Source organism: Dromaius novaehollandiae, chromosome 16 (genome assembly GCF_036370855.1).
Source record: "Dromaius novaehollandiae isolate bDroNov1 chromosome 16, bDroNov1.hap1, whole genome shotgun sequence".
NCBI classification, from domain to species: domain Eukaryota; kingdom Metazoa; phylum Chordata; class Aves; order Casuariiformes; family Dromaiidae; genus Dromaius; species Dromaius novaehollandiae.
Genome location: NC_088113.1, coordinates 3,076,772 through 3,091,021, shown reverse-complemented (window position 1 = coordinate 3,091,021; position 14,250 = coordinate 3,076,772). Strand labels below are relative to the sequence as shown.

The 14,250-nt window shown below is 53.1% G+C and overlaps 1 long non-coding RNA gene across 1 annotated transcript; it reads right to left on the bottom strand.

Annotated features, from left to right (window-relative positions):
• Positions 1-9,273: 9,273 nt before the first annotated feature.
• Positions 9,274-11,875, bottom strand: LOC135330077 (uncharacterized). The gene is made up of 2 exons (XR_010391836.1): positions 11,628-11,875; positions 9,274-11,193 (listed from the first exon to the last, which is right to left on the bottom strand). It is a non-coding gene; the product is annotated as an uncharacterized LOC135330077 (long non-coding RNA).
• Positions 11,876-14,250: the final 2,375 nt, after the last annotated feature.

Sequence of the window (14,250 nt, the reverse complement as noted above, 5' to 3'; positions counted from 1 at the left end):
CCGCGCTGGGCGCAGCATGGCTGCTGCAAGCCCTGGTGCCCCCAGCCCCTTCCCAAATCGTCCTCCCCGCCTGGGGCTCGAGGCTGCGAGCAGCCGCGGGGCGGCATGGCTGGGGCAGCAGGGAGAGGCGGGCGACGCAGGTGACGCAGGCGGGGCGGAGGGCAGCGGTGGGGAGGTTAAGGCCATTATAACCCAGTGTGGGGGGGGGTCTCCAACAGCCGAGGGATCGCCGGCCAGATGGGGAGCCTCGCCTGCTGCTCCAGGTGTGCCGGCCATAGCCACAAAGGAGGGTCCCCTCGTAGCAGCTGGCCGCGAGGAAGAGGTTAAAGAGACATGTGTCGGGGCAAAGCCCAAGGTTGGGAGACGCGGCCCCGGCTTTTGTCTGGGGGCACTTCCCATCTGACGGGCGAGCAGGTGGGACGGGAGCCCTGCAGCGCGCCGCTTGCACCCAGGGCCGCGGCGCCGAGCGGCACTGGGGAGGCCGAGCAGAGGCCGTCTCAGCCGAGCCGGGCTGCCGGCCGTCTCCAGGGGCACGGCTTCAGCTGCAAGGCCTATTCAGCGCTGCGACTGCCTTTGTTGCTTTTGCGGATAATGAATCGCTGCTTTTTTTTTTTTTTTTTTTTTTTTTTTTTTTGTCCCCTCTCTGGAAAGAATGGAGACGCCCCCATTGTGCGAAGCCTTCACAGAGGTAGCCAGAGGCCCCTGCCCGGCACAGGGACAGAGGAGGGGGCAGAGCCAGCCGTCACGCACTGCCTGGGAAGGGGCACAGCCTGGGAAGGGGCACCACCGTTCCTGCACAGGGACCCCCCGAAGCAGCACCGGGCTCAGCCGCACCGTCCTCCCTGGTCCAGCTCGTGGGACCCTCGCGGGCGCAGGGCCGGTGCTGGCATCAGCTTGCCTCTCGCCTGACTTCTTCATACTAAATGTAGCCCAAACTCCAGGCAATCGTTCAGGGATGGATCTGCTGCAGCAGTGCCGGCATCCCTGGTGCTTCTCCGGGCCAGGCGTGAGCTGGTCGGGGACCGGCGTCCAGTGGAGCCTGTGCACCCTCCAAGAGGCCTCTGGCAGGGTGAGAGTGTCCCCTCTCCAAGGGCTGCCCCTCACCGACCCGTCCGGGCCCCAGGCTGTTGCAGGCAGTACATGTGCACACCCATCCGAGCACACGCGTGCACACTCGCAGATGGGCACGTGTGCATCTACACGCACGCACACACAGACGCCTGTGTGCATGCGCCGTGCTGCGTTGCCCCTTCCCTCCTCCGCCCTTTGGCCTCGCCTGCGTCTCCGCACTCCCCCGTCCCCTTGGCTGCACTAGAGACACCGTGGCACCGGCCCGGTGCAGCTCCCCGGCCCGTGGGCACCGCTGGGGGCCGGGACTGGCAGCGCAGAGGCGCGGGCTCAGCCGGAGGCGGTGGCAGCAGGAGCCTGCCGCTCCCGAGGCACGGCTGCGGTTTGGCTGAGCACCTCGCATCCGGCTCGGAGCCTGGCTTTCCGCTGCCCCCTCGTCCTCCCCTTGCAAACGGCGCGGGGCTAATTTTGGTTATCTTCTCCGGGCCATATGAATTCTATTAATATGAAAGTAATGAGGTAATTACTGTGATTTGGAGAAATGGCTGGGGAATTGCTTTGGATAGGATTTCACCAGCCAAGAGGGCAAATTCAAACCGCTGTTTGGAAAGGAGCAAAGGGCTGTTCTGGACGGGGCGCTCTGCGGTGACCGGGGAGTGGTGGCTGCTGGCCCCGATGCCGCGAGTCCTGCTCAGGCTGCCCGTCTCCTGGGGGTCCGCGCTGCCCTCCCTGGGGTCTCTTCTCCTGGGGCAGCCGCTGGGGTTGGCAGGCTCCTTGGGAAGCGTCGTGGACTGCAAGGGGAAGCCCGTGGCCAGCGGCGAAGAGCAGCAGCCCTTTCTTGCCCCGGGTAGCAGCGTGGCCCGGGGCAGACCCTTGGGTCTGGCAGCCTGAGGAGGGACAGCTGATGTTCATGGCCGCTCTGCGCTAGCTACACAGCCCCCGGACCTGAGGAGCTGGAGCTCTCCCAGGTCCAGCAGCCCTTTCCTGACCATCCAAAATACCTGGCAGAGCTCCCAGCTGGCTGTGTCCCAGGGAGCCCTGAGTTTGCCAGGGGAAGGAGGCTTGACTGTCACCAAGATTGACAGGAAACCAGCCAGAGACAAGATGTCCATCTCTGGCCCTGGTCCTGCTGCTGGGATAGGCACCTGAGAAGACCACTGGGAAGGGGGAAATAGCAGAGGCCGTGTACATACACAAGTCCTCCCACCAAACAAGCTCCAGTTAACTTGTCAGGCCACAAAAAAGAGCTTTGTACTGCCAGGTGGAAGGGGGCACTCGGGAAGGAAGAGCTCAGCCCACGGCAAAGTGGGGGACGGGGGGAGGCATTTGGGACCTCTGTGTCAGTTCCTGGACAAACACACCAAGAAGGAGGGTAAGGATGTGGGCTCCTAACCAGTGCTGTGTTGCCTTGGGACCATGTCCCTCCCACCCAGGGAAGAAGAAGTGACAACCCCAATGAAGAGAAACGCCCGTCCTGTTTCCCTTCCCGGCGTGGAGGCTGTTGGGGTACGCGCAGGTGAAAACAAGCAGAACCTGGCACCAAGGCAGCAGAAGGCTGGGTCCCATTGGGCTACTGGGAGGGGAAGCAGGGATGGTTCACACCACAGCAGCAGTGACGAGGGTCCCTGGGCACGGCGGGGCAGGGAGACAAGCGGGCCCCGTGACGCCCGAGATCGGGAGCTCCTCCGGCAGGTTTGAAGGCGGGAGTGTGTGCACAGCTAGGAGTAAAAATAACTCTTGTTGCAGAGCAGGAGTAGCATGGACATCTACCAATCAGGTAGGGAGCGTGAGATGCAACCCCAGCTGGTATCAAAGGAATTTGCTAAGAAACTTGCTGTCTCAGTGAGGACAGCTTTGCGGAGCCCTCGAGAGCCGGGGCCATGTGGCCGAGCAGACAGCCAGAGCATGCAGAGGAGGGACATGGGGCTCAGCACCACCCTGTGAAAACCAGGGCTGGGCTAGCTGAGGGCTGGAGGGGCTGGGCTGTCAGTTCAGTGGGAAGGAGCTCCCAAAGCCCTCTTCAGAGACTCTCTCAGCCTAGATAACCAACAGGGAAGCGGTCAGTGGTCAGCCTGGTGAAGCGTGTCCCCTGTCCCCGTGGGGTGCTGCTCCAGGACTCAAGGGCACAACGCCGTGCCTGCAAGATGGACCAGAGGGGAGCCATGGCCCCATCCCTCTCCGTGCTGCCAGCTGTTGCGCCGGGGCAGAGGGCAGAGAGAGGAGCCCGGGGCTGCAGCGGGCACTTGCAGCTCTGAACATGGAGCTGCTCCCGCCTCCTCCGCGGAAGGGGTGGGGGTGCTTGGGGCCCAGCTTCGGTGCCCTCTGGAGAGAGGCGCAGCCTCTGTCCAGGGAGCCAGCTCTGACAGGGCCCCTGTCCCCTTCTCCAGGCTGTGGGACACCCAAGTCCATGCCCCGTGCTTCAGCTCTAGGTCCAAAAACCCACAAGCACACCCAGCCCCAAGATGCTGGGTGCACCCCCCTGGCAGGAGCTGGGTGCACCCCTGCTTGCACCCACCAGGCTGCCAGGTCAGGGCTGACATTACAGTTTGTGAGTTACGTTTACGGGTTCTCAGCTGGCTGTAAAGCACCCATGCTCCCCTCTGGCTACAGACAGGGTGGGTGGCCAAGCAGAAGCTTGGTCTCTAGTCTGCAGCACCCAGCGGGCCGGGTCAGGCCATGCTGGGCCTGGCAGCCCTCGGGCGGGGTGTGCAGAAGATGCCCAGCATTGCACACGGTGCTGAAGCCGAACACCCCCTGCACACAACAGGCCTCCACTTGCTGTAGAATAGCTCTTTGCTGGCACCTGCTGTCAGCTTTAAATTATGCATTTGCCTTTTCCCACAGTGCATCAGCAGCAAGAGGTCAATCCAGCAGCACCTGGTGTGGCAAGAGCAAGGGCAGTGCAGCTGGGGCTTCCCTCAGCTGCTCTGCACCCCAGGACCACGGCTTGGCCCCAGCTCTGCAGCTGTGCCTGTGCCGGGAGGACGATGCTGCCGGGCTGGGATGCATCCTGCCATCCCACAGTACCCCAACAGGATGAGAAGAGCAGACGTGGTTGTTAAAGAATAGCGAACTGAATCTGTCTAGAGGTAGCCGCTTAGCACAACTTCTATAAGACTTGCTTAGCATGAGTAGCTAAATTTGCTGAAGCCTTAGGCTGCACTTAGATAAAATAATGAACTTTTACTTAGTCCAGTAAGAAAAGGGCCTCAGAGCTGGTTCAAGCTAGGAAGATAAGGAAGTTACAAGCAGTCTGCATTCCTGCCTCTCACACTCCGAAAGGGAGGGTGTCAAGGCTTTGAAAGAAGACCAGCGCAGGGCATTAGGACCTTGAGGGACAAAGCCTCAGCTCACTGCTGGGGCAGTATTAATTGTTATGATTTAGAATCACCTCCTCCTCAGGACCTTAAGACACAACAGTAAGACCCAACAAAAACAGAGGTACAACCGTCATCACAGACCGCAAAAAACAAAAATAAGGAGAAAAACAGCTTACCTCAGAATGACGATGAGACCCAATGAGGAGCAGGAGACCCCAGGCCAAAAAATTACTATTGGTCTAACTATCGCGTGAGGGGTGGGAAATGTAAGTTGAAAACACTGTAATTGCCCAGGATTTGTTTATGTTAGGGTCCCTCTTAGGAGGCACCCAGCTCGAGCTGTAATTATGGCACGCGCGTGATTAAAATTTAATTTGTTTTGATTTGGCTCTGAACTTTACTTGCGGGAACCTAGGGTCGAGCCCTGTTATGGTGGCCGACAAGCCTAATTTCCATAACAGTTTGGCACCCCAGATGGGACCCTAGGCGACCACTGTCGGGGTCTCTCGTCTCCAAACGATCATCTGGTGCCATCGGGTGAGTTCACCTGGGATCTTTGGCACCGAGAGGCACCGAGAAGGTGAGTCTTAAACTCCCGCCTAAATTCTAAATTCTGGTCTGGTAACAGTGCACTGTAAGGGGTAGGCGGGCTGATCACCGTAAGGCGTACCAGGCAGGGGGGTACACGGGCTGGCCACTGTAAGGCATACCAGGGGGACGGGTGCGAGTCCCATCCCCAGGGTTTGAGTGGGTTGTAAGTCCCAGCTCGGTCCGGCCGGAGCAGGGATGCACAGCCTGATCAGCATAAGGCGCACTGCAAGACTGTAAGACAGAAGTCTAGAGTCACTGAGACTGGTGTGAGCGTGAACAGTACTCTGTGTGTGTGTGTGTGTGTGTGTGTGTGTAGCCTGGGAACCGACCGGGGCGCCCGTCGGCTGAGGAAGCCGCCCGCTGCGCAGGGACAGCAGTCCTAGCAGTTAAAAACTCGGGGGGTGGGAGTGCGGTTCCCAGAGAGTGAGAGGAAGAGAGTGTGATCGCACCAGCTACAGGGGCTGGTGTTACTGGTAAGGAAATGTGCTGCCTGACTTGCTTAAGACACACTTTTCAGAAACTCAGTATGGGGAATAATTTCGGCATAGAAAAGGGGACGCCCTTAGCCAAAATTTTGGAAAACTGGAGTACCAAAAAAATCTAAGGAAAAAAGGTTGATCCAGCTGTGTCAGGAGGATTGCCCATTCCTGACAAAGGAGGGAAACCCAGCAGAACGGTGGCCACCGCAAGGGACTTCTGATCAGCAGGAACTAACTTCCTTGTGAAATCGTCTAGAAGACAGGTTTCCAAGTCAAATGGATTACTGGTATGTTTGGGATAACTGGGCATGGGCACGGAAGCATTTGAGCCAGGAGGGAGGGAGGAAAGAAACCTGCCGAAGGTAACACTTGTGCTAGCAGATACTAGTACCCCGGACTGTGCTCCAAAAGTTTCTGCTCCACCTTATATGCCTGATGATCTCTCTGTCATTACTTCTTCTCCTCCTCCCTCTCCCTCTACTCCACCGGCTGCCGGACTCTATCCTATGATCCCCAACGTGCTGACTAACCCTGCCGCTTTACAGCCGGGGGGAAAGGGAGGGGCCAGTCCCCCCCTCCTGTGCTGTGGGTATTTACTAATCAACCCCGGGACCCTGGCGATCTCGCCTTATGGGGGGGGGGGGGTAAAATGCAGAGATTAAGAAAGGATGCAGAGCGATGTGTCCAGTTATTTTCTAATATATGCACCGGGCACAACCCAAACTGGAGTGATACCCAAATTCTTTTGAGGGAATTATTTCAACCAAAAGAATGGGATAAGATAATTAAAGATGTGGAAGAAGCGCAGCAAGCCGGGGGAATAGAAACCTCTGGCTAGCAAATGATCCAAATTGGGATTGTAATAATGCAGGAGATAGAGCTGTGTGTCAAACAGGACTTTGAAATTTAGCAGAAGTAATTAGAGCATGCAGAGAGTTAGGAGTAAATTGGATTGAAGTGCAAGAATGCGGACAGTGATTAGATGAACACCCCCACGACTATGGGGGACTTTTGTGGTAAGCCCTGCTAAAATATGGAGGAATGACCCCACAAAACTTCAACGATGCTCTCGCAATTAGTGTTTTTATAGATCAAGCAGCCCCTGATACACAAAAGTATTTTAAAGAGCATATGCCAGGCTGGCAAGGGGAGGGGGCGCGGCAGAACCAGAGGAGGTAGATGGAATCAAAGTGAACGTGGCGTACAATTGAGAGTTAATGATGTTTGTCATTATTGCGGGGAACAAGGGCACTGGAAGCAGGAATGCCCAGTGAGGCCCCGTGTACTTGGGAATAGAGGGGCCAGCATGAGAAAATCAAACACTAAGAATGAGACCAGGCAATTCCCAGTCAGCCCACAATGACAGGAGATAGGAGACTCAGAAAATACTGTGGAAATTGGGGTAAATTTATGGGATATAGATTTGAATTTTGAGGGGCAGACAATGGCAAATATAGAAGGTTTAGAAGTTCCCTTTCTAGTAGATACTGGAGCCACCCTTTCCCTTTTAAATTTTGAGCCTAAAGGATGCAAGTCATCAGATAAAATAGTGATGCAAGGAGTCATGGGAAAAGGTGAACGAATGTTATCTAAGCCCTTATTGCTCACTATTGGGGGTAAAACAGTGTGGGGACGTTTTATAATTTCCACAGACTCGCCCTCTTGCCTCTTAGGGAGAGATCTCCTGCAAGCCTTGGATACGCAGATCTGTTTACAGCCGGAAGGGATACAATTAATAATTATGGGCTCATGTGTTCTGGCTAAGACACCAGAACCAGAGTCGACTAATCTGCAAATTCCAACAAGTTTAGAATCAGTTTCTAAAAAGTTATGAAGCTCTTCAGGAATGGATGCGGAACTACTGAAATCAGCTAGTCCAGTCTCGATAAAAACAAAGGGGGGATTGCCTCCTGCAGTTAAACAATACCCTATCCCAAAGGAAGCAGAGAAGAGTATCCAAAAACAAATCAATCATTCTTTGAAACTGGGTATCCTTAGAGTCTGTGAATCCCTGTACAACACTCCGATTCTGCCGGTTAAAAAGAACAGGCAAGATTCTGATGGTGATCCGGAGTATCGGTTTGTACAAGACTTAAGGGCTATAATCCAACATGTAGTTGCTCCACATTCAGTAGTTCCCGACCCCTCAACCATTTTACTACAAATACCTCATTGGGCAACTTATTTTACTGTGATTGACCTAACAGCAGCCTTTTTTAGTATACTGAGAGCTGAAGACAGCCAAGATCTCTTTGCTTTCACTTAGAAGGGACAACAATTAACTTGGACGAGGCTGCCACAGGGATTTACTGGGTCTCCGACTATTTTTTCGCGTACACTCAAAAATGACCCAAGCAGCAAAAACAGGTAAGAACCTGCGGGTAAATATCTATACCGATTCTAAATATGCATTTGGAGTATGTCACGCAACAGGGATGTGATGGAAAGAACGAGGATTCTTTTCGTCATCAGGAAAGAAATTAGCTAATGGAGAAGAAATACGTAATTTGCTGGAAGCAGTTCAACTGCCCAAAGAAATTGCTGTAATACACTGCCCAGCCCATACTAAAGACACTACAGAAATTAGCAGAGGAAATGCTTTAGCCGACGCTGCTGCAAAAGCTGCAGCTCGACAGCCTCTGAAAGAATGTATGGGGGCAGTTCCAAGGATGGACCAGAGTGAGTGGCCAAACTTAATAGACCCCAAAACTATGTATGAGAAAGACTGCTCAGTGGAAGAGAAAAAACAGTGGGAGCAGTGGGAAGCAAAACAAAGTGATGATGGAATATGGACAATTGGAGGAAAACCAATTCTACCCCAAAAAATATTTAATTACTATAGCTAGGTGGTTTCACGATAAAGCTCATGGGAGTGCCGAGGCAATAGCTAAGCAGGTACAGAAAGTATGGGCTGCTCCAGGAATTTATGCAGCTGCTAAAAGAATAACAAATAGCTGCCCGACCTGCCAGAAGTTTTCAAATAACAAGCCAAGCTCAGATTTAGGGGAGGCGACCATGGGCTGACTTCCCTTTCCAAAAGCTGCAAATAGATGATGCGGATATGCCATCCGCCAATGGGTACAAATACTTGTTAGTGATAGTAGATCAGTTATCAGGCTGGGTAGAAGCTTTCCCAACATGAAAGGCCGACACAGGGGGAGTGGTAAAAGCCTTACTGAAAGAACTCATACCTAGGTATGGGGTCCCAGAAGCCATTGATTCAGACAGGGGTGCCCATTTCACGGCCAGCATAATCACTCAGTTATATAAATCATTAGGAATAAAAAGAAACCTATGTACCCCTTATCACTCACAATCTTCAGGACAAGTAGAAAGAATGAATAGAACATTAAAAGAAAAAATAGCAAGAATATGCACACGTGCTAGCCTAAAATGGCCAGAAGCATTAAACTTAGCTCTATGGGATGTTTGAAATGTCCCATGGCAACCCATAGGACTAACACCAGCAGAAATTCTCTTCGGGAGACATTTAGCTGTACTAGGGACTTATTATTCCAGCTAAGACCAGCCTGTTAGACAGAGATGAACGACTAACCCAGTATGTTCTAAGTATGCAAAAAGGTTTGAAAATCTTAAAATATATATATATATATATATGCTCAATGATATCAATCCACACCACCTGACATACAAGTGCTTGGTATACAGCCTGGGGATGAAGTTTTAGTTAAAGTATTTTCACAAAATCCAAGTTAAAACCTAAATGGAACAGGCCATATACTGTCATACTATATTCTTCTTTTGCTGCTAAAGTTGAACTGTACTTGTATATGTTAAAAAAGGATGTGTATGTGTAAGAACACTTTGTAATCTTATATTCATAGATAACATTGCTGTAGATACAAGTCATCACTCAAATATTTGTATTTGTAACTTTACCCAAGATTATGGGATGCGACTTTAATTATTCAGCTCCTATTAGATCTTATCAATTGTTACAATCTACTTATACATTAATTCAAAATTTACTACCTACCCCCATTGGGATGAATCTCACCCTGGTAAAGAAACTACTACAACATGATGATTTGCGTTGACTGCTAGAACGCATCCAAAACAGTGGACAGAAAACTCTAATCACCATTCGTCATGATGCGGAAGAGATACACCACGTCTCGGAAAGGATAAAAAGGGACGGAGAACATCGTGGCTGGGAAACTCTTCTAGGGTGGTCACCAACTACAACAGCGTTTATAATCATGTATTGCACCCAGTAGTAGCTGTGCTAGCTTTAACTGTGTTATGCCTATTGCTTACGATCATATCATGCATAAGATTATGGAACGTGATAGTACGCCTTGCAAGGCTTTGAGAACTCTGTTTAAAGTATTAGCAGGGATGCTTCATAAAAACAAAGGGGGGAACTGTTAAAGAATAGCAAACTGAAACTGTCTAGAGGTAGCTGCTTAGCACAACTTCTATAACATTTGCTTAGCATGAGTAGCTAAATTTGCTGAAGCCTTAGGCCGCACTTAGATAAAATAATGAACTTTTACTTAGTCCAGTAAGAAAAGGGCCTCAGAGCTGGTTCAAGCTAGGAAGATAAGGAAGTTACAAGCAGTCTGCATTCCTGCCTCTCACACCCCGAAAGGGAGGGTGTCTGCAGGAATGTATCTCACACCCCGAAAGGGAGGGTGTCAAGGCTTTGAAAGAAGACCAGCGCAGGGCATTAGGACCTTGAGGGACAAAGCCTCAGCTCACTGCTGGGGCAGTGTTAATTGTTATGATTTAGAATCACCTCCTCCTCAGGACCTTAAGACACAACAGTAAGATCCAACAAAAACAGAGGTACAACCGTCATCACAGACCGCAAAAAACAAAAATAAGGAGAAAAACAGCTTACCTCAGAATGACGATGAGACCCAATGAGGAGCAGGAGACCCCAGGCCAAAAAATTACTATTGGTCTAACTATCGCGTGAGGGGTGGGAAATGTAAGTTGAAAACACTGTAATTGCCCAGGATTTGTTTATGTTAGGGTCCCTCTTAGGAGGCACCCAGCTCGAGCTGTAATTATGGCACGCGCGTGATTAAAATTTAATTTGTTTTGATTTGGCTCTGAACTTTACTTGTGGGAACCTAGGGTCGAGCCCTGTTATGGTGGCCGACAAGCCTAATTTCCATAACAGTGGTGACAGTAACCAGGGCCAGCTGACACTTTGGCAGTTGCCAGCAAGCCCATAGCGACGAGGCAGGTCACGGACAAGCCAGGAAATCAGGTGGGCAAGGCAAGGGCAGAATCAGCAAGGTCGGGCACAGGCCCCCTGTGGCGTAGCTCAGGCAAGGTCCGTGGGGAAGGGTCAGAGATTAAATGAGGCTCCGGAGCCTGTGGGCGTAGGATGTGTTGGTGGAGACACCCCGGAGGCATCCCGCAGCTCTTTCTCATTTGGGTGCTTTGAGAATAAAGCCCTTCCACCAGGAAGCTAGAGGAGTGAACTAAGTATGGGGCAGGGGGCAGTGATGGTGAGGCAGGAAAGGCTCAGGATAAAGAGAAGAAAGTCATCTGAACCCTATCAGTGGGTACCCCTAAACCATGTCAGAGCATGACAGCTGCTATCTTCTGAGATGTAGGGGGATGCTGATGTCATACCTGCAAAAATCTTCTGCTCTCTTTCAAGTCAGAGTCATTGTCTTCTTCAGAGGCTCCTGAAGAGAGGGATGTTCTTGTCTCAGGATAGAGACACAGCTGTCTAGAAGAATCCTCTGTACTGCCTTCTGCAAGAAGAAACAACCAGCCACCAATGAGTAACTTCTAAGCCTGCAGTTCTACCTTGGCAAGAGGGTATAGAAAGCTAAGCGAGACATCATCCCTCAGCTAGAAAGTCTTCCTGTTGTGAGTATGACTGATGCTCATCACTTGCTTAGAGACATTACCCTTTGGAAACCTCCTCTGTCTGCTATTTAATCTTGTCGTGAACTCTGGTCAGCACACAGGCTCCAGCCCTCCCCACTGTTTCCCCTCAGGTGCTGTGACGGGGGCCAGCAAAGCAGCCATGGCTCTGTTAGGCTAGAGCTCTTCTCTTGGAGCCTCCTGTAAAAGACTTCTGAACTAGAGGAAAGGGGAGGTTTGAGAAGGAAGGAGAGCACTGCCTGCAGTCCTGGGAGGGAAGACAGAGGCTTCGGGCACTGCAGTCCAGACGTGTATATACCTTGGTTTTCAGTGTCTTGGTCCTCCTGCGATGGCTCACTCAAGCTGTCTTCAGGACTCTGAAGTTCCTGACGAGCAGGCTCTTGGGAGCTCAGCAGCTTGCTGCTGGACAGAGTTTCTTCTTCCTGAAGAGTTAAGAAATGCATTAAAGAATAAGCTTCACGACACAACAAAAACAGGCAGGAATTGTGATTCAGCCCCCAAATTTCTTCACCCTCAGGATTAGGACATGGTGCACACTGGAACAGCTGGCTCCAAGACAAGCTGAATTCCAGACAAATAGAGAGGGCTGAAACAGAGCGCCTGCAGCTCTCTTGCCCAGACCACTCCCTGCTCAGCCACTGCCCTCATCCCGCTCTGGGCTTCCTGGCTCCAGCGCCCCAAACAGCTTCCAGCTGCCTTTGCCAGGCTCCAAACACTGATTGCACCACTCTAGGCACAACCAGCATCTGCTCGCGCAGCAATTTGGCGGTCTTCCGTGGAACGCAAGGCTCCAGCCGGCACCTCGCTGAAGGGCCACGGTCCCGCTCCTAGCGCAAGCGTTCCTTGTCCTGTCTCTTACCTGGCCCTCACGTCCCGCTCTGCAGCTCTCCAACTCTCTCGTTGCTCCCACAGCAGCCGCTCTCGCAGGCGAGAAATGTCCATCCCCTGTGGCAGTTCGGGGGCACTCTTTAATTTTGCCAGTTGTTCTCGAAGCCTTTTCTGAAAGTTGACACCGGCTCTCAGCTCCCCTCTGCCACAACACGCTCTCACGCACCTGCGTGTGGAGGCTTCACCCTGGCCCAGAGCAGCGCTGTGCTTCAGCCACGCACCCGGGGCAGGAGAGAAGGGCTTGCCTCAGCACTCGCGGCGGGCCCTCGGGCCTGCCTGTGCCCAGCCCCGCGCCCTGCACTAGCTCAGCACGGAGCCGCGCAGTCGTTTCCATGCCACAAGGCCTGGCACACCAGCGCAGCCTTCCCCGCTTCTTCAGGTCAGGCCTTGCTGAGAGAAAAGAAGTGAGGCCCTGACCCTCTGCACCGGGAAGCGTGCCTGTGAGCCCTGAGCTTTACGTACTTGTTCTCGACGGTACGTTTTGTCCGCCTCTGTCCTGAGCGTGGCCAGATACTGCCTGTAGTCGTTGAACTCCCACGGAGTGCACACGACCTGCGGTGGGACGAGGGCAGAAATCACCCAACGCTTGTCACGCTCGCTACGCAGCCTGCCTTGCCAGCAAGAGTGCTAACGCAGTGGGAGCTGCTCCCCTGCACCCCCTGCCCTGCGCAGCGGCTGGGGGCTCTGCTCCCACCCCCGCAGCGGGCAGCAGCGCTCCTCACTCCGCCGCCAGGCCACGCACCCGCTGCTCCGTCGGCGCCCAGGCAGCACGGCACGGCCCTGGGAGAGCAGGCGTGGGACTTCCCCGAGCGGGCTTTGGGCTGCTGCTGCCCCCAGGCAAAGCAGCGCAGCAGCCCCGCGCCCTCCGCCCACAAGAGGCGGCTGCAGCAAGCGCTCTGGCAACCCTGCCTCCTGGAAACTCTTCTTCTCACCCCCATAGCCAACCTACTTTGCCATCCCTGGTGACGTAAGCTCCTCTCTTCAGTCTCCGCAGGTTGTCTTTGCGGTTGTAGTAGGCCTGCAAATGCGGGTCATGCAGACTCTTGTACTCGTTGCTTAGTAAGCGGCAGTGTGGATCGCCCAGATTGAAATAACCAGATGGCTGGTGAAGCTGTAAAACGTACCGTCCACAGCATGAGCAGGGTAGGAGGGATCAGGAAAGAGACAAAGACACTGCAGAGCTTCCTCAGCCCATAGGGTAGCTTCTTCAGCCTCTGAGGTTTAGAGTAATTCCTGGCTCAGCACTTAGCGCAGCTCTGAATTTTACCCAAAGGACAGATTTCGCTACTTGAGAAAAAGCCTGGGGCCTACAGCTTCAGTCTTGGGGTCATCTATTGTTACTGTATGCAAGTGAGGAGCTATTTATGGGGCCATTTGAGAAGATGTCCCATTTCTCCACTAACATTTACTTTTCCTTTTCTGCATCCAGTGTTGCAGTTCTAAGGAGCTCGCCAGAAAGTTTGCATCTACCTATGGTTTCTTTCCTTTGGAAATTCACTGTGAAGAGAGGAGGACGTAACCTCCTCTCTTCAGTCTCCGCAGGTTGTCTTTGCGGTTGTAGCAGGCCTGCAAATGCGGGTCATGCAGACCGTTGTACTCGTTGCTTAGTAAGCGGCAGTGTGGATCGCCCAGATTGAAATAACCAGATGGCTGGTGAAGCTGTAAAACATATCGTCCACAGCATGAGCAGGGTAGGAGAGAGCAGGAAAGCGACAAAGACATTCCCAAGCTCCTTCAGCCCACAGGGTAGCGCTTTCAAGCCTCCGAGGTTGAGAGTACTGCCTGCAGAGCCGGTAGTCACATCTGTGGCCCTGCCGGAAGGACACCGTCCCCCAGCATCTGGACGCCTTGCTGCCGGCTGCACGCAGGGCACCAGCCACACACTTGCATGGTGCCGCAAGCCAGGCTGGCGTTGGCTCTGGCAAGCTCACGCACAGGCAGAGACCAGTGGTGGGACACGCTCTCCCGCCCTCTGGCCAGTATTGGGCCCTGCTCTTTGCAACTCCTGCCTTCTCTCAGCACCACGGAGCCCG